The sequence below is a fragment of the Myiozetetes cayanensis genome, unplaced genomic scaffold, assembly GCF_022539395.1.
Source record: "Myiozetetes cayanensis isolate MyiCay16 unplaced genomic scaffold, myiCay2020 scf3, whole genome shotgun sequence".
Taxonomy (NCBI): domain Eukaryota; kingdom Metazoa; phylum Chordata; class Aves; order Passeriformes; family Tyrannidae; genus Myiozetetes; species Myiozetetes cayanensis.
This window is the reverse complement of record NW_026087521.1, coordinates 30,161,299-30,182,030: the sequence shown is the minus strand read 5'-3', so window position 1 is coordinate 30,182,030 and position 20,732 is coordinate 30,161,299.

The window sequence follows — 20,732 nt, the reverse complement described above, 5'->3', positions numbered from 1 at the left end:
GTCTTCTAATTTTAAGCATCCAGAGTTTAGAAATGGATACTTTCTGAGATTCATCTGGAGATAGTTGCCCATCACTAACCTCTGGTGGTGACTGGTTTTACCTGTTGATTATCAGGGGAGCTTAGGGTGATGAGTACAGACTGAATTAGGGCAGAGAAATCTCGTTTTCTGTTTGCAAAGGTAGTCTGTGAGCCGAGGGGGCATGTGCTTGACACATCAAACGGAGCAGATGTGTTGCTTCTTTTGCTATTCCTCTGCTGAACAGCCTATTACAGATGTTGCATGTTTGCCTCCTTTGGAGCTATAGAGATGTCAGGAAAACATCCTCCTTACTATTTGTGACTGTGATTGTAGCACACAAGTGAGAAACGTGTTTTGAAAATCTGCTCTATTTCAACCCTCTGGAGAAGATTAATTCCTCAGATGATCTGCTGAGTACTCATCAGAATGAACATTTGTGCTATTTTAGGGGAAACTTGTATGCACATATAAAGTAAGGAAAACTGAAGATATAGACCCAGTTACAAATTCAAGTAATTTAAGTTTTAGAACCCTTCATTATTATTATAATGTATTATTATGTGTCCTACTAAAGAGGTAGAATAAGTTATGTAAAGACAAATTGGGCTTTATGAGGAATGCCTGACCAAAAAATTGCCATGTTGAAGAGATATTACTGTAAGTCAATGATTTTCACCATACTAAGCATCACGCAAGTCAAGTGGGAAAATCAATGTCTCAATGTTTTATTTATGAAGTGATGTTTCTGTTGGTTATTGTTTCAATTTATTTTCTAAGAGGAGAGCATTTCTGTTCTCATCTCTGTTGGCTTCAGTGGGCTTGCTTATATGTGTGAATTTGGTTCTATCTGATAGAAGGTTTACTTAATATTGATTTGGGAGGACTCATCCAGACATAGGGAAAAGTAAGTTCTATGAAAACTCTGATCTTCACTGAAACTTGAAAGGGTAATTACCCTATAAGATCTTAGCTTTACGTTATATATACTTTTATAAGATTTTGTATGTTTCAGTTTTGCACTTGGCCTTGAATATGGCCTGGAGAAACAAACAAAGGGATTTGATCATGAAAGGTAGAATCTATAATTAAAATATTTAATATTATTTATGCAATGAAACTATAGAAGAAAATAAGTTCTGCATTCTTCAATGTTCAATTCCATTGAAGAATGCACTTACTGATAAATGTAAAGTATTTCTAAAATAATAAAATTATAAAAAAATAAATTTTAAAATGAGAAAGGTATGATTGAGTCCTACTACTGTCTTAAAAATACAAGGAGAGGTGAAGTGTCATATTTTACCAGCTACAGATTTTGTGAAATGCTTCAATTTTCCTCTAAACCTCTAAAGGAAGCCACTCTTCTCAAAAGAAGCTACACCCTAAATATAAAGGTGGATCATCATCCTTTCTACTCCTTACAGTGTCCATATAGGATAGTCATATAGTGCCTGTGTGCTGGCATCCCCAACACCTCTGGTGTGCTGTAGCAATAGTAAACATTTCAAGCTTGGCTATATTTGTCCTGATAAGAAATGTGTCACTGCTTAGGAACAACCTTTTTTGTAGAAAACAAAATTATGTATTAAATGTTTGCAAGTGCATCGAGCAAAAATGCATTCTTTAGCTCATAATCAGAAATTGCCTGGAGATAAATTTCAGGCAAAGTCATTACCCTATTTCTGAGCAATTTCAAGGCAATGTCCTAGTGCCCACTCAAATCTCTGATTGGCTTTGGCTGACTTTAATAAACACAAGGTTAGACCATCATGCTGGTATAGCTCCAGCAACTTCAGTGAATTTACTGTTGGTTCATACTAATGTCACAGAGGTGGGCTTTGGGTTGTGAGTCTGTAATACTGATAGCATGCACAGTTGAAAATGAACTGCCACCCCTAGCATTAATGATGTAGTATCCGTTTGGAAAAAATACATGGTATGTCCACTGTTTAGGAAATCAAATTATTTAGAACATTTAGTGAAGAAGGGAAGAAGACACTGAAACTGTCCACAGATTTTAAATTGTGTTTCTTTTAAATTGACTTCCTATCTACCACCATATTGAAGTTACCTTTGTAGAAAAGAAACCTGTCAGAGGTACCAAAGGTCCAAAGTTTTTGTGAGTGTAGTATGGATATAAGCTAACTGCAGCTCATTTAACATCTGCCTAGTGTCAGGTGTTACCAAGCTGCATCTTCCCCACTGGTATAATAATATTTTGCAGCATAGAGTAGTTGGCAAGATCTCAAGCTTTGCAGGACTCATAGGCAAAACAACATAAGTATGTAAGTTCTTCATTTTGTCAAATACTTCGTATGACACTTTCTGCTGCATTCTTTTCATATTCTCTGATATTATCAAGGCGTTTGTTATTATAAAATGCTCCTTGCTGCAGTTGAAAACACTAATTATGCTATAGAATCTTCCTTTGTCCTCTTTGTGCATGAAAGCTAATAACTTTAATGACATGACTGGTGTTTTTTCCCATGGTTTCTACTTTGGCTTATTCAACTGAATAAGCAGCTATTGAATTTTAGTTTTCTCCTGTTGTTCACTGTGTGCTCTCATGCCTTATTTAGTACCCACTGTTCAAACCTCTTCTGAATACATAATCATTTTCCCTTTGAATTCTCTCTATTGCTCTAAAATATATGTCTACTTACAAACATGAATTAATTTATTATCCCAGTATATTCCTGAGGTGAAGGGATGCTATCATACCCATTTTGCAGGTAAGTGAAGAGGCACAGTGAAATTACATACTCATTTGGATAGTCAATTTACCATGCAAAGGATATGAATAGTACTTGAGGAATAGCCTTACATCAGATTATGAGAAGCTTCATATAGAAGTAGTATCTTTACTGAACTCAGGTATAAAATCTTCTGTTTAGGTCCCAGCACTGCTTTTCTGCATACTTCCCTCACCACATCCATAGGGGAAAAAGTATGTCCTTTCACCCAGCTCTGCTTGAACCCTGAGGTCTGTTTTCAGACATTTTCTTTTAAGGTAAGAATTTGATAGCAGTGGTAAGCTGTCATTCATTTATGGGGAAAGAGTGAAGATATTTGCTGACAGTAAGGTGATGCTAAGTGAGACCTGGGAACATTTTTTTCATCTCAAGTTGTAAAGGGTCTGTGCTGTAGTTGGTAGAACTGTCAATTTGTCTCTGGTACTGAAACATCAACATACAGTAAGTACACCCTTCACCAAATATTTCCAGTATCTGGATATTTTCTCCAGTTCTCCCCTGCCTTCTTGCTTTGAGATACCTATTCAACCTGTTGAATCCTTTCCTCCTACCTCTTTTAGCAGTCTTTCTCTTCAAACTTAACTTCTAGTTATTCTGTCTGCCTCATTAATCCCTAATCGTCATTCCCTTTCTTGCACCAGACTTTTTACTCCATTCTATATGCTTTCTCACTAGTCAGGCCTGAACCTTCACAGAACATACCTGAAGCTTGGATGTACCAATTCAGGTCCTGCTCTCCTCTACCTGTGCTTACCAAATGGCTCTACATGGGACTGGTCCATACCCTTTCTGTATTTGAATTGGGCAAATTCTTCTTCCAGGATTTCAGAGCCCAGCATGGAAGCACAGGCAATGCAGATGAGATATCACATGCTCTGAATTCAAGTGTCATTGCCAAAATCTTTAAACCCCTGGTGGTTTAGAGCTGCATTATCTGTGGGAGGAAGGATGCTGAGTGCAGGTGGGATCACCTGGAAAGTTTGCAGCTAATTTGAAGAGGGTTATATTGCATGTATGCAGAGGGTTTTCCTTTTCCAAAAGGTTACAGTTTGATCATATGAGGGTTAATTTGCTAAGAATAAAAACTACCCATCCCAGCTTATAGTTTACAACTGTCCTATACTGTCTTCTGTGGAACAAATTATGTTCCCTTAACTCAAAAGCTTTTCTATTCCTTGCTTACCACACCAGCAGTATTCAGGGGTCAGGGCAGACAGAGAACCAGATCCCATACTCCTAGGAAGTACTAACAGTATGCAGTATCCCAGTTAGGGCTTAGGAGGTGGGTTTGGATCATTTACAGGTGAAAGAAACACTGAGTAGAAAAATGACTCTTCCAAGGTAGTGCAATGAGTTTTCCTGGCAAGGAATAAACTCCCTGCCTTTCAGTTCCTGTGCTCTAACCTCAGAAATCCTTCCTTGGACAGACTAGTGCTCTGTGCTGAGATAGGACTGGTGCACATGCTTCTGATATTTATGTTACAATAAATCTTGTATAAAGTGACAAATTATTCGGAATCAGAAAAGAAAAATTGCTCCTTCTTGTTCCCTTAATGCTGTTTTTCTAGAGGGTTTTTTTTTGCGTCTTTCTTTCCATATCACTGATTTGTACTTCCATTTATATTCACACGCTTATGGACTTTATTCTTGTGTCATTCCATGGCTGCAGCCATGCAACAGCATAATGATAGCAAGAAAGCCTGCAGGTTTTCTTACTAAACTGCTGCAAACCATTTAGTAGATTGGAATTAGTGGCTAACCTTCCACTTTCTTATGTAAGATGATGAACATAGATTATTTATAGAGGCTGCTGTCTCTAAATTTATTTACTGTCACGTGGAATACGTGTCCGTCTTTCATGTGTTTCTGTTAAACTCCTTGGAAAAAATAAACCTACTACCAAATGTTAAGGACCCACTGTTCCCTGTTGTGCGTTGTAATTGACAAGGATGAAATATGACAGACTTATAATAAACCTAATTGGAATGAGTAATGTGTATATATATATAATTTTCATGCTCATATGTTTACATTTAACTCTTGCCAAAGGAAATAATTAAATACCAAATTACTGTAGTGTAACTTAAGGTTTCATTTCAGCATTTCCTAATAATCCTTATTGTTCCCAGGATAGAAATTCTTTAACATGAGTGTCAGAAATATCCTTCCAAAAATGAGAAACAGTCCTGCAAATTAAAATTTACTTTCCCTTGTGCATTTGCTCTAACTGACCTTTGCGTGAAAGATTGCAGAGAAGTAAAAATCCTCCTACCCTGAACCAAGCATAACCAGGCAGGAGTACAAGACCCTTACAGTCTCATCTTTTCATATTTCTGAGAGAAGAAGTAATCATCTTTACTACACTCCATAGTGGAACCATAGGACCAGTGTGACTGTAGGGTTCATCTGGACTGTGCTGCAGGGACCAGTGTATCACTTGCCAAGACCTCCACAGCTCTTGGGAGCAGAGCCTCTTGCTCCAGCCAAGCTCAGGAGCAAGGGAAGCTGTAGGCCAAGCACTGCTCTTTCTTGTGCACTGGTCCTCATGTGCTGCTCCTCACGCTCCATGGGCACTATGCCTCCTTGCATATCAGTGTGCCTGGTCCTGTCAGGAGACAGTGCTATTTGAATGTCAGAGTTTAAATCACAAGTCAGGGGAAGAGTTCTTACCCAGAAAAAGTTTCTGAAAATGCCTACTGATGTTCCTGATTTATATACCAGATAACCTGTCACCTCTTAGTATGTATCTGCTACCAGAGATGAGTAATTCCAGCTGTAAGTAAGCAGAGTAGAGGCTGTCAGAAGAAAGGGGAATTGAAACTTCAAGCTGACCACAGCCAAGTGCAACACTGAGACAGAGAAGACTTTTTCTCCCCCTGATTCCTCTCTGATCTCTCTGGCCACAAGAAGGAATAGAAAAAAAAACTGCATGAGTGGAGACGAAGTCACAAGGAAAGACCTACTATGGAGCATTAGGGTTTGTGTTTCAGAGTAAATCCATGATGTTTTTAAGACTCTAAGCCTAACTAGTCTTGTGGTGTGGCATGAGGTCTGACTGCCCCATTCAGCTACATCCCTTTCTCAGAGGTTCATAAGTCTGTCTAAGGTGTAGGTGACTGGCTGCTCAGGAGCCTTGAGGTATATCCGAGTAACATTCATCTCTTTTCTTTTTGGGCATCCAACATGGGGAACTCTATGGTGTTAAAAGAAGGAAAAAAGGGGAAGAAAAATTCTGGAAAAAGTCAGCTTAGGCTAAGAGAAAATCTGAGAAGGAAAAAGTAAGCAGTGTTACAAAGAATATAAGCCCAGTTGGAAGGAACTAACAGATGTTCCTCTAAAAATGTCTCTAATTGCTTTTCCCTGAAATGACAAAGAAAAATGTGAAGCTTGGAAAGAAAAGGGAGAAACAGGAAGGGAAGGAAGTCTGAGGCTAGAAAACCTGGTGAAAGGAGGAGGATCCCTAATGGCTGAAAATGTTGAGCATTTCAAGCTCACTGCACAGGCTGATCTGTCAGTCAGTGAATGAGAAGAGTGAGCAAAGTTTTCCTCATCTCTGACATATGCTAGAAAAAGCTTCATTTTCCCATCCTTTCTGATTTAAGTTTCCTATTTACTTGACAAGTAGACTTTTAATAGTGTTGGGGGTTTTTTTTGAATGTCAGATGAAAAAAATCTGTAGGAAGAAAAAGGAGAAAAAAATCACACACTATGCTTTCCTCAGTATTGTTCTTAGGTATGCAGGTGTTTAAGTTGGTCTTTGTCTAAAAGCAAATAAACCATCACATGATCACGTAGAAAACTGTATCTGGCACTAAGAAATAAGTTTCATTGTGTGTCACCAGCTATTAATGGTCTTTTAGAACCAAAAATTTTTATTAGTGAAAAATTGTTCTAGACTCTGTAGTGGAACATGTGAACTCTGAAGAAATTATCACAGGCAGACTCATTAGTTAATGCTTATTTCTTTGAACTACAGGCAGAATATGAATGCTACAGACAATGAAGCTTAATTGTCAAGAATGTGTTTGATTCAGAATTACTGAACCAAAGACTGTGAGACCTTTACAGGGAAGTACATTGTCACACCATCTTTCTTATTTACATGGGGCCATTAATCATCATACTAAAAATCTAAGGCTTATCAAGAACACTTCTGGTAGTTTTTAAAATGTGTATAGATTGTGAACAGCTACCTCATTCTTCTCTCCTAAGATGGTAGTAATATTTTCCTCCCTATCTCCAACTGTCAGGTCTACCATGTAAGTGTATGTAAATATACAAGTCACTAAGCATGAGATGAAGTAGCCATACTGAGTTACAGTAACTGTTTGCTTGAATAGCAGTATAAGTAAGACTGAAATAATGTAATTAAAGTGGTGTGGTTGTCTGTTTGTAAGTGGTAGAGTATGTCTTCAGAAGGGAAAAACTATCAAAGAAAATGAGTGTAAATACATCAGCTCAACAAAATAGGAAAATATATCTGTGGCTATGAATGTATTCTAGTTGGACTGATCAGTCTGACAGATGCAGGGCTACTCAAAGTTACTTTTTGGAGTTGAAATCTTAAGGATTAGATTCAGATAAGACCTTTTGCAGCTGTGGAGAATCCAGGTCCAGTAGGTTTGAGGTGAAGGACAGACAGCAATAAGGAAGCCCTGCGAAACCACCTCTGATGTTTTAGAGATGGCAGCTGAAATTAAATACTCACAGTTGAGATTTCCTTTTGTACTTGGGATTCTCATTCACATCCAAAACTAATATAAAACTAACTCCAGGTGAGATTTTAAACAAATTCTTAATTTGAAATAATGACTATTTATAATACCAGTGAGGTGAGAAATTATATAAACTAGAATGAGGATTATTAAAGTCTTCAATGCTAGTGAATAGGTTGATTTTCTATTTTCTCTGTAATCTGCATTGTATATCCTTTAATGGGAGACATCTTTGCTTTGGAGTCACATTGTCAGACTACATTAGTAGTAGTCTGATGTTTATCAGATGATTTTTCAAATGGACAGAAGAAGAGAAGAGCAAAGAGATGGGAAAGTCAGTAGTAGCTCAAGTCAGGGTCTTCGAAAATGTTCTCTTTAATTGTTTTTTAGGTAATGTGTAAATATTGTCTGAAAAGTTCTGTCTATTATTTAGCAAGTTAATATTTTGTCTTTGCCCATTAGCAAATATTTGACTCATACAATCCAAATCATTAAAAGTGTGCTTCAAGCGTGAACACGTGTGGAACTAATTTTTGTCTGATGTCCTTATCATGTGGTAGATCTTCAATGATTAGGGACACTGAGTGAGTCAGTTCATAATGCAAGGTTAAATAAGGATGATCTTGACCAGAGTTTGTACTGTCTTGAAGGAAAAAGGTCACAACACAGGTTTTTTCCCCAGTGGTGATTCACCTTAATTTTGACTTTCAAAAGTAGCTCTATTTTGGCAATAGGGATTTTTGGTTTTATACTTAATTAATTTTTAATCATCCTTTGACATGGGATGCTGATTTCACTGTTTTTGTTGTAATTTGTGGTATTTGTCAGTTACATGACAAAGTGAAGTTGGTATGAACTAAAGGCTACCAAAGTCCACTAAACTAAAATCAATTATAAGCAATAAATCCAAAGATGGTATAGTATTAGTGTTTTTCTTGTAACTAGTTTTTTTTCCCAACAATCAACGTTTTGTATCTATTGCACACTGTATGTGATGCCTTTTATTGTTCAGATTTTTGTCATTGTTATTTGACACAGCACCAGTGACCTCTATGGAGCTGTGCTTGTTTACAGCAGTGGATTGTGCAACTCTGACAGGACAGTTTGATAATTTGCCTTGTTACAGTTTCTTTCTCTCTTATACAGATAACTACTCCATAACAATTCTGAAAAGTGACAATCAGGGAGATCAGTGAACTGAGCTGGGTGTTGGACAGCAGCAACAGTACTTCCACAGAGCTATGGCTATGTGTTAGATAGCAGCTAAATACCAGCCTCCTTTACCCACACCCCAGTCAGCTCTTGATTCTGGGGTCAAAGAGTGATGGCATAGCATTTTACACTCAATTTGAAGAGCTTAAGGAGAATCAATGACCAGGATGTCAAGGCTGAGAGTGATGGCAAAGTGTCTCTGATGAATCTGGAATTAGTATTGAGCAAAATAATGAATACAGTGTCACTGAAGCTGATGAAAGACAGCATCAGGAGGAACAAGAAAAAATAGATACAAAAAACCACAGTGGGAATGGGAAGAAGGGATTGCAAAGCATAACCATCCCCGAGGAACAGCGTGACTGTCTGCCCTGTGGTATCATCTAACCATCAGGAGACCCTGAGACAGGACAGGAGTACAGATCACCTCAATGTGATCTCTGGAAGGTAGATGGAAGTGACACAAAACAGGGAAGTCCAAGGGGGAAAGATGAGGCCATTCAGTCAGTTTGTGAGGATATCGGTGAAGTAGGTTGGAGAGAAGAACACTATTAAGTGATAGCAAATGGAGAAGAAAAGTGCAGGGCTGGCTCACTTATGTAGCAGAGTAGGTCATGTGGGGTGGCAGACTTACTAGAGATGGACAGATAATGTTTGCTTTGGCTTGCTGAAGTCAGTAGGCCACCTGTTTTGATAAAAGTTGCATGACATTTTAACACAGGTGAAAAGCTAGCTGAAATTACATGGAATTCAACATCTGAGAGCAGAATCATTTTTCAGTCCTTCAGGGAGGAATAAATCAAACCCAAACAGAAGTTGCAGTTTCCTGATGCAAAGGAGAGAATCAGTCACTACGACTTCTACAGATCCAAAGATATAGCTGGGCAAAGCAAAAGCCATTGAAACAATGAATGAAAATCAATTGAATGCAAACATGACAAGGCTTCATGATATTTGGAGAAGATGTTTTGATTTAATGTGTATATATATTTCCTTTTTTACATAAAAATGTAAAAGGTTCAAAGATGAAGAATTACTTCTAAACAAAGACTTTCATTGCTAGAGGAGTTTAGTGTTTATTCAATTAGGAAAAAATATGTAAATTTATATTTACAGCTGTAAAGGCCATAACTCAAGAAAATATTTTGCAGCTTCCTAAAAACTTCACACTTTCTTCTCTCACTGATTCCATATCTGTCAGGTTTTGGGGGGTAACTTTTCTAGAAGTGTATGTAATAGGGAAAATAATATGAAATACATTAAAATATTTGTAGATATTATTATTAGAAGTTGTAGATTGTGTGAAATGTTTCTAGCGAAAAAATTCTTTAACAGTTCAATGCTATCATTCCTTTGAGCTGAAAGGCAAAAGAAACAGCACTTGGACATCTAACTCTGCATTGTGGTCACAGGCAACACTTGTGTTTGCAATCTAGGAGCTAAATGTCAGCACTCTGCTTTTTATTCAGACATGAATTCAGAGGTCCAAGTGAGGGCTCTTCAGATATTGACCTACATGTCTAGTGCGTTACTGATAATAGATTTTTAAAGACAGAAAGGTAAAGGAGAAATTGAGACTCATACCTAGTTACAGAAGTTAAAGGAAAGTGTTTGATGGGAAAAGGGTCATGGCTACAGGAGTTACTTTACTGCAAATTTATGCCTCCTGTCTGTAAATACATGTAGGTATTTAACAGAAGATTGGCAAAAGTACAATGTAACCCAGAATAAAGGAAAAGAAAAAAAAATAACCTCCTGAACAAGAAAAACCTTTTTTGTTTATAGTGTTGAGTCTTTTTTCTTTGCCAAGGTGGACACTGAAGAGTACTGAATTTCATTCCTCTTTTCCCTCCTTCTTCTGTCTAAAAAAAACCCCACCTGAAATGAAAAGGAGACAGGTTATTTTTTAATTTGGAAAAAAAAACTTGAGAGAATTTAGAGTAGAACTTTTTTTTTGTCCTCCAAAAAAGCATTATTTCCATTAAGACATTCAGTTTTATTTACTTTGGTCTGGTAGTTGTCTCTCAAGGAGATGATTCAAGATCATATAAAGAGTTAGGAATATACATAAATATTTGAAGGGCTGGAGCTTTACTCATTTTCTTTGATTTCTGTTGGACCAACTGGATGTAAAAGCATGATTCTTTAGAAAACTGTTGGTTATCAGAAAATGTACACCGAAAGAAAGATTCTCAGGAGAGATTCGCAGCCTTGTTATTACCTTGTTTATACACCTGTCTTTTCTGAAAATTTCAGTTTTACTCTACTCAAGGTCTTCATTAATAACAATGTACTTCTATTCCATGACCCAGTGATATACCCTGCCTTTCCCAAGTCCCTGAAGAGAGACCTTGACAAATCAGAGGAATGAGCAATCACCAACCATACGAGGTTCAACAAGGGAAAGTGCTGGATTCTGCACCTGGGATGAGGCAACCCTGGATGTTTGTACAGACCGGGGAATGAGATGCTGGAAAGCACTGCCATGGAAAGGGACCTGGGGTCCTGGTCAGTGGAAAGTTGAATATGAGTCAGCAGTGCCCTGGCAGCCAGGAGGGCCAACTGTGTCCTGGGGGGTATCAGGCAAAGCATCGCCAGCCAGTCGAGGGAGGGGACGCTCTGCACTGGTGTGGCCTCATCTTGAATATCGTGTGCAGTTCTAGGCACCACAGTATAAGAAATCTATTAGAGATTGTCAAAAGGATGGCAACAAAGATGGTGAAGGGCCTTGAGGGAAGCTGTCTGAGAAGCAGCTGCGGTCACTTGGTCTGTTCAGCCTGGAGAAGAGAAAACTGAGGGGAGACCTCACTGCAGTCTACAACTTCCTCATGAGGGTAAGAGAAGAGGCAGACACTGATCTCTTCTCTGTGGTGATCACAAGACCTGAGGGAATGAATGGCCTGAAGTTGCATCAGGGGAGGTTTAGGTTGCATATTAGAAAAGTTTCTTCACCCAGATGGTGGTTGGGCACTGGAACAGGATCCCCAGAGAAGTGGTCACAGCACCAAGCCTGACAGAGTTCAAGTGTTTGGATGATACTCTCAGGCACATGTTGTGACTCTTGGGGTGGTCCTGTGCAGTGAACTTGGAGTTGGACTTGAAGATCCTTGTGAGTCCCTTCCAACTCAGCATATTCTGTGATTCGGTGAAACCAATGCATGTATCTGCATTTTTGTGAGAAAGAGGGATGTGGAAAGGGTAGTGCCAAGGTGTGAAGACAATTGGTATTGGGATCGTCACACAGAAAATGATATTTCACTGTTTCTGGGCTGCTGTCAGGGACAGGTATCATATGGGATTGCTTATGGGTCTCTGAAAGTAGCCAGGCTTTCTGACAGTGCAGGAGATGGCAAAAGCACTCTGAAGATGTGAAGCTGGGACTGTTGGTTTAGCAGACAGTGCCTCAGACTGTCAAGAAGTTTGTGTGTTTCCACTGTTTAAAGTACTGAAAACCTTTTCAACTCAGTGGAAGAAGCTCTTGCTAAGAAGAGACCACCTTGTAAGCACTTGGGAAACCCTTAGTGGAAATGTGATGAAGAGTGCAGAAAATTATTATCTTCCATCCCTTTTTTTTATAAAACTTCTATCATAGAATAGTTATTCCTTAATTAATTTTCTATGTTTCATTTTTAAGGCTTTTTACTTAATGTCTCTCAGCCACAATCAATACAGATGTGTGAGATACTGGATCTGAATCTCCCTGGATTATTGATATGGGTCGGAACCAACTCACTGTGTTTTGGGGGTAGAAGGACTGGACCCAGACCTGCAGGTCCACAATAAGGACTGCTGAGAGCACATGGCTTGCAGCCCACAGGGCTGAGCTGGGATGTTAGTCAAGGCAGGCCTGCCTGGTAGCCCATCCACACCATGTCCCTGGAGCCTGTGACTGGTTAGAGCACATCTATCTCACTCTAACCTGGAAGGCACTGAGTGGTTGGTAACTGGATATCTTGCCTGGGAGGGAAAAACGAACTATAAATACATGAGACTCCCGGTTGAGCTCTCTTCCTCTCCTTTGTTCTAGCTGACACCATGTGAATCATCGAATCTTGTTGGCAACTATTTTTCTTTTCTCTCTCTCCTTCTTTCTTCCTTCCTTCTTTCTTTACTCTTTTCATCTGTTTTCTTCTTTTACTCTTTTCCTTCTCTTGCAGGTAACTTAAAGCCAATGAATTATGTTTTACTAAAGGTGGTATATTTATTGTTTGTAGTGGGTGTAATGGGTCTTTGTGTTGGGTGTTTTAGTAAAATGCTTTTCTTCAGTTATATGTTACCTGTTATATGTAAAACCTTTTGCCAGAATAACTTTTCTCACTACATTAAAAAAATTTCTCTTAGAGAAAAATATGAAGTTTTTCTCCAGATGCAAATTTGAGATTATAACTAATCAAAAGGCTTAAAAAGTCTTAAAATGTAACTGCTAATGGCTTATAATCCGGAGTGTACAAGATGGCAATTTTAAATGGCTTTTCCTGTCACAAGATGGCAGTGCAATCCTTTAGATAACAACAAGAGATGGTGGCAGAATTAATTTTCTAGAGGTAAACTTTCAGAACAAAACAATGCTTTGAAGAGACTGTTTCAAAGAGATTTTGTAGTTTAAGGAAAAAGGGCATGATAGTTGTTTTAACTGCTGTTATTTAGAATGATGGGCAAAATAATTCACCTGATGCCTGAACATGCACAACTGCTGTTTAATTATGAGATTCACAAAACTGGTTCCATTAAATAAATTTGTACAGCAAATGGAGGGATTTTATGGTGATACACTTTATATGCATCCCAGATGGTTGAAATATATGGATGGCTTATTATAGTACATTTCTTTTGCATGTACCTAAATGCAATCTCCTGCTTCCTGGAAGAAAGTTAGATCTCAGAGTGTTCCTAAGTGCTTTGCAGAATCAAGATCTGAGACCACTTAATAGCTTGATGTCTGGCACTTCCTTAGCTTTCCCAACCTCCCTGCCACAGTGTAAAATCAACTGCAAGCATTGTTGGGTTGTATTTTCTTTTGTCAGAGGCTCAGAAGTTTCCATCTAGGTACCAGCTGGGATAAGTTCTGTAAAGAAATGAAGAGTCCCAGCTCAGGAAATGAATCAAAGACAGCAAAGTAAGAAAATAAAATGAGTCAAGGATCACAGTGCACTCCTCCAAATGCTTCCTTCATAGAGCTGTGGTAAGCTGTATGGATTTTAAAGTTCCTTGAAGGAGCTTTCCATAATTTTTACATACAGCCAAAGGCACTAAAGATAGTTTGAAAAGTGAACTCATAAACCTACTTTATTGTTAAGAATTTAAAACACAATACCTGTCATCAGTACAGAATCAGAATATAATAAAGGCAATTAAGGAGACACAATTCTGTATAATTAAGTATAAGATATGTCAAAATGTCTAATTTTGTTGTTGCATTGATTTGCGAAAGCTACTTTAGGTAGGGCATGGTTCAAGCCTGGGCTTGGTACTCCAAAGCAGCTGAGTACAATTCTGCTCACTGACAGGATTCTGTGTGACCTTGGTGTCAAGGAGAGGCAGAGAAGAACAGAGAGGACAGTTCTTCTCTAGGTGTCTCAGTCCTCATCTCTGAGAGCAGAATTACAATCATCTCTACTTTCTCATCTGGATATCCCACCTATTTTGAACATAAATGCTTTAAATGCTTCTGTTTCTGTAAATCTGCAAAATTAACTAAATTGTATCTTCCAGATAGTTTGACAATACTGCTAACACTGTAATTAAATGCACTATCATTGTAAGAATTCAACTTGTGTGTGACTTGGCAATCTTCTGTTAGAGAAGGCATTTTATCATGGATTTATTATACCATTTCATTGTTATACACTTTTCTGAGATAGGTGCTTGCTGATATAGGAATTTTTTTTTCCTCTTAGAGAACTTTGTTGTGGCATTTTCTTCTAACAACAGCACATTTTTTTCTGGCAGTATAAAATGTTATAAACAGGCTTTTTATTTAGATGAATTGCTATCAACAGTCAGGACAGGTGTAAGTGAGGCTAGCAGGAACTACAGTGACATGTGCATGGATTGCAGTCTACTACATGCTCTATAATAGATAAAACAGTTCAACTTTTGGGGAATTGCTTTCATAAAGTTTATCCTTGCTCATAAAAATAAAATAGCATTGATGCATGAGGGGTGTATTTATTTTCTAGGTTAAACCTTTACAGGCAAGCAGGCCACAAAACTTCCTTTAGTGGCTGACAAGGGCCAGACAGCGCAGTCCCTGTCACGTGGTCTGCCTCCATGTCCTCAACATATAAAATCATTTAGGTTGGAGAAGACCTCCAAGATCATTAAATCCAACATTTGACTGACCACCACCTTGTCACCTAGACCAGAACACTAAGTGTCACATTCTACAGCATGTTCTACAGCTGCCTAGTGCAGCATTCACTGCTTCTGGATCCACTGTGTGTATGTGCAGGTAAATCCTACCTGCTGCCACAAGACTGACCCTGGCAAAGAAGGCAGACAACAGTGGCCTAGTAGTTACAGCATAGTCACAGGGTTCCTTCCCAGCCTTCTCCAGTTCACTGGTTTGGGCAGGTCAGGGCTGTGGGATGGATGGGTTCAGCTGTGCCTTCTTGGGGACCCCATGCCACAGCAGGAGATGGACAGGACATGGGGCAGCCAAGTCTCAGGAGATGCAGTTACCCAGTGCCACCTCCAGAACAAACTGTTTGCTCTGGGACAGCTGCTGGAGAGCATTCAAGGAGGGTCTGGAAAGAGGAGGGATATGGGCTCTGGACATGTTGGGTTGGTTTGTTGCAGGCTGACCTCCTCCACCTTAAGGAAATTGCCAAGCTGGGAATCGTTCTTAAATAGAGACTAAAAATTCTCAGGCCTACAAGTAGTAAGTGATGTCCCTTTTTTTCTTAACAGTTACCTTTTCCCCCTGTTTTGCACTGTAGGTAGAAGAGCATGAATACATGAGACCTAGCTGGAAAGAGCTGAGTTAGTGTCAAGAACATCCACTTGTTAATGAAGCATGAAATAAAACTGTGTGCTGTAGCAAAATAAAATTAATATTGGCCATGAAACTTTATGTTTTATAAATTAGAATAAGTGTATCTGGTGCAGTACATCACTTTTAATAGATTACTTTGCTTCAGTAATCTTAGGGAACTGATTCTTCAGTGTATCTGGGGCCTGCAGCACTACGTACCATAAAAGCTTCCTGAGTTTGAAAGACCATTTTAACCAACTTTTATGATCAAGTTAAAGTCTGTTTTGTTTGAAATTCTCCATGCTGAGACTATAGCCTCTCAACAAGATTATTTTAACAGTTTTGATTAAAGCAACCAAACCATTCATTGAGAAAGATATTGTTTTGCCCACTGGCCTGGAGAAGGAGACCAGAGACTAGGGAGTAAGCAAAGACATGATGAAAAGTTTGGATGACTCTAATGTGAGAACTGATACTGGGTATTACTTGGCAGTAAGAGAGAGACTGGAGAGAAATTGAAGAGAGGAAAGGATTCTTCTGTAAGGAAAACTAGTCCTAAGATAAGAAACTTGAGATATGAAAATATAGATCTTCTGTAAAACAAAACATGATTGTACTGAATGAAGAGGAAAGAGACTTGACAAAGAATCTTGAGAGCAGATTAGAAAGAGCTACAGAAATAGCAAAAACACTTGCACTCATCAGTCAAGAGCTGGAGAAGAAATGGAATGAGGATAAGGACAGGAAAGCAACAGCTCAGAAACAAGTTTGGAGGAAATGGTCAATGAAGGTCACATATCCCTCTGTGCTGGAAAGAGAACCCTAAGACTGATAGTAAACATCTTTAGACTATGTGTATATGTCACCCAAAACTTGTTAACAGTTTTATAATATACAGAATTTCATTGTATACCAAACTTCAAAGGAGAGTTTTGCAGATTACGGAAGGGATCATTGACCAGGAAGGGAGAAATACATACATGCAGATGAGGTCTAATGCCTGATTTCCTGCACATTCTGAATCCTCTCAGACAATAACTTTTCATTTCCATAGTGGCTTTTATTATCACATCAAAACGTTCTACATACGCAAACCAATCTTCAGAAAAGTCCCATGAGATGAGGCACAGGGTAATCAGGATCCTCTTTCTCAGATGAAGACTATAAACCTGAAAGTGTAAATAGAAAATACCCACTGGTTCTAAAAAGTTTAAGAACTGGTTTTCAGAGCCAAAGTTCTTTTCATAGCACTGTGATTGGCAGTTTCCACTCCAGTTATGTTTTGGCTGGGGCATCCAGAAGTTCCTCAATGACCCCAACTCTTATCTAGCTCACTTCATAAAACACAGTCCTGCCCCCATCAGAACTAGAAACCTTGCTCTTTAGTGAGTCCACACATCCTCATACCTGACAGAAAAGGAAAATCTTGGATCCAAGCTCTAGGAGTCCAGCCCAAAGGTATGAGATTGTTCATATTGTTTCCTCCTCTCATCTTTGCAACTCTCTCCATGTTTCCTCACTCTCTGCAGGTACTCTGACTTTTCTGTTACTGAAGTAATAGTTGATACAAATCACTGCAAGATGATGGTTCCTGTGTTTTCTGAGTCTTGTTTCCCCTTTCTGACGTTTTCTTCTATAGGATGTGTCAGATGTACAGAGCAGCTCATACTGCATATGAACTGCCCACGGATGTTTGGCTGCGCCTCACACCTCCTCAACCAACCCGAAGTTCCTCGTCAGGCACTTGAATAAACATGCAAGCATTCCAAACACACCTCTCCACAGATTGTTGTGTGATTTTCTCAGAAATCCCCTGTGTATACATATTATATGCAGAGAATTGTGTCTAAATAGGTGTAAAGAACTTTCATATTCAGAAACTTACTGAGATTTGAAAATATCTGTTTACTGTGCATGAAAACACCCACGGAGAAGAGCACTGGACTTTAAATAATATGCAGTTGTTTTCACTAATGGATCTTCTTCTCTTATGCTTCTACTAAGCACTTACCAAGCAATAATGGTAAGTTCACCAGGGTGTAGGCCACCCCTGTGCACTTGGTATGATGAACCTTACTAACACTGGGGTTTTGTCTTCTCCTTTACTGGCCAGACCAGGCTGTAAAGCTGTGATACGACTCATCAAACACCATCCTCTTTCAACAAGACTCTGAAGCCATGCAGGTTAAGAGACATCTGCAAAGCTCATTACATTTTGTTTCTTGTCAATCTCTGCTTAAAAAACCCAACACGCAGTTCCTATAGCCCCTAAGCCTGTATTAAATAAGGTTATTATGACTAGAAGCTGAAAATTCACATTCAGTGACTTAAGTGGCTGTTATTGTTTCTCTCACCTGTGAGCACCTTCCATGCTAGCTGAGGAACTTTTTTGTACTATGATATAAACATGCAGAGATGGTGATTAAGGTTTCTAAAATTGCTAGATTGTTTTATTGCACGTTCAGTCATAAAATGGCTTAGCAATAAATGGCTGCATTAGCATAATTTGAGAGATTTTGCAGGAAATGGATAATTCTTGCTTTAATATTTCCTTGTATTGTTTCTGATTAGAACCAGGAAGGTCATTAATTCAGCTTAGCCAATTAAATTCTAAGGAATTTTATTTTTCCTTTCTGAACCAGAGTAATTATGCTGCTGCAGCACAGGCTGTGGTCTCTCATGCTAATAAAAGCCTGGAAAACAAAGACACAAAATCCTTGTTAATTATACAATTTTTTTTTTTTTAAATAAAAGGGAATTGTAAAGAAGGTGTATTCACTGTATTCACCAGCACAATGGAGAAACACATACTGACTTCTGCTTTGCTTTTGCTGAAGCTACTTTAAAAAAAAAGCGAACCCCCAATCTATGAGCTCTCCCCTTGCATCAGGGCAGCAGAACAAATCTAGGCTCCTGGTTAACCCTCAGAATGATTTAAGCCAGAAGCCAAAAGCCAATCACTTCACTTTTCCCTTTCTGCACCACTTCACTGTTTCTTTTCTTCAGTTACTCTCTTCTCCCATCTCCATTTGGGATACATTGAGAAAGGCATAAAAAACCCCCCATAAGCCACAAAAGGACTGAAATGAGCACAAATATAGAAAGAAAACGCAGCTGCAAGAGGATAAATCAGTTAAAGTAAATACACCATAAGGAAAAGAATTCAACGAGCATATTAAAAATTATGGCATGAATTCAGCTGACATGTGATTTGTTATTTGGGACATTTCACCATTGCAGCTGAGAGTCCTTCACTGAATGAATTATAAGCACTTGGGTACAGTATCTGTTACCATTTCTATGGGAAAGGAGATCTGAAAATGGGTCTAGTTATTGCACAGCTGATATTTTCACTAGAACAAAAATAGCTGGTGTGGGGGAAGGGCTCATGGAGGGTGACAAAAAGCTGGGGCTCGTGGGTGTAAGCCTGAAGGACTGGTGGAGAAGTTGCTCTCTCTGCTGCAGCAACCTCCTTCTAAGGTGAGCATATGCTGTGCAGCGTCCAAAAAAGCAAACAGTTTGTGGGAGGTTGTTTTTAAGTCAGATTAAAAGAAGCTTTATCAAACCTTCCCTGTCAGCAGTGTAGTGCACAACCTTCCCGTTGGTCTATGGCCCAAAAGGCTCATTAGTGAACCACCATCTGGGGCTAAAAGAAGCTGCAGGCTCTGGCTCAGGCTTGAGCAGATTGGGTTAGAAGAAAGTGAGGTATCCAAATGACCATTCTTTAAAATGTGGCGTGAACGTGCTTGAGCATACTCAAGGTTCAACTTTCTCACCTTCTGTGATGCCATTTCATCTCTGACACGCCATGGACATAACCTTTGCCAGCTAGATTTCCTCTTAATTTCTAAGAGGACTTCTTTGGGAAGGTTGAACTTTTGGAGATTCATCACTGTTTAGTAAGGGAAATTCAGGGTTTTTTATCTTCTCTAGGGCTTCAGGGACTTTAATGCCTTGAAAACTTTGGAAATTTCATGGTAAGGAAGACAGAGACAATGGTTTCCCAGAGGTAATTGGGCTGCATGAAGTGACTGTCCAGATCATGGGGCAAAACTGAAGAGAATGAGCTCTCCTACAGGATCTTTTGGAACTATCACTTGCTACCCAAACTCCAGAAACAGAAAAGAAGTTGATACTTGGAAACTGAACTTAGCTTGGTGACCTCAGTTTAAGGAAATACTATTTTTTAAGAAAATTCAGTATGCTTGATAAAAGCTTCAGTTCAGCCCTTAAAAATGACTCAGTGTTTCAGAACAGACTCATACATCTCTGGCAAGTAGAGATGTCTCATTGCATAAGGTAAAGGTGGTGGTAGAACCTGCATCAATTTTCTAACTTGTTTTATCCTGTGAAAAAGTTGCTCTGCCTGATGATGAATTGGTATGCACCTATGTCTGAGCTGGTCATCTAGACTTCCTTTATAGAGAGAAATTGGGTCTTCTGAGCTATTATTATCTCACCCTGAAGCCCATCTAAAATGGGTCAGATGACTCAACACCTAGAATTGTCTCCTTCAGATGGAGGGATTTTAGCATGATGAGCTCATCTGGAAGCACTTGTATTGCAAATGTCTCAAGTGAGGTGAAATGAATCTGCCTATTTACCTCTCTTTCCTGGGCTGTCCTGTAGAGACTAAGAAGTTTTCTCAAGAATCCAATACCTCACTTATTTCTAATTTCTTTAGTCTTACCGGGCCATTTTTCCTAGACTGTCTGAGGTTGATGGTTGCAAAGCAATAAGATCTTAATTCTCCAGAGTGGTCAGATCTCAATTACATCAAATTATTTTCTACAAGGATCATGATACAGTTTATCTTGAACAATACTGTGTTGAATTGTTAATTTTGGTCCATATTAACAAAAATTTTTTTGCCTTATCAGCTCTTATGTGACAAGAAAAGTATTGAAGAAAAAATGGAATACTTTAGCGGAAGATAAAACTGCAGTCCACTCAAATGCAAACAGGAAGGCTGTGTTATGTCACAAGATCTTACGTGCCATCATGAGAGACATATGTGGTATAGCAGGTCATGCTGATGGTAAAAGAAGGTGGTTATAA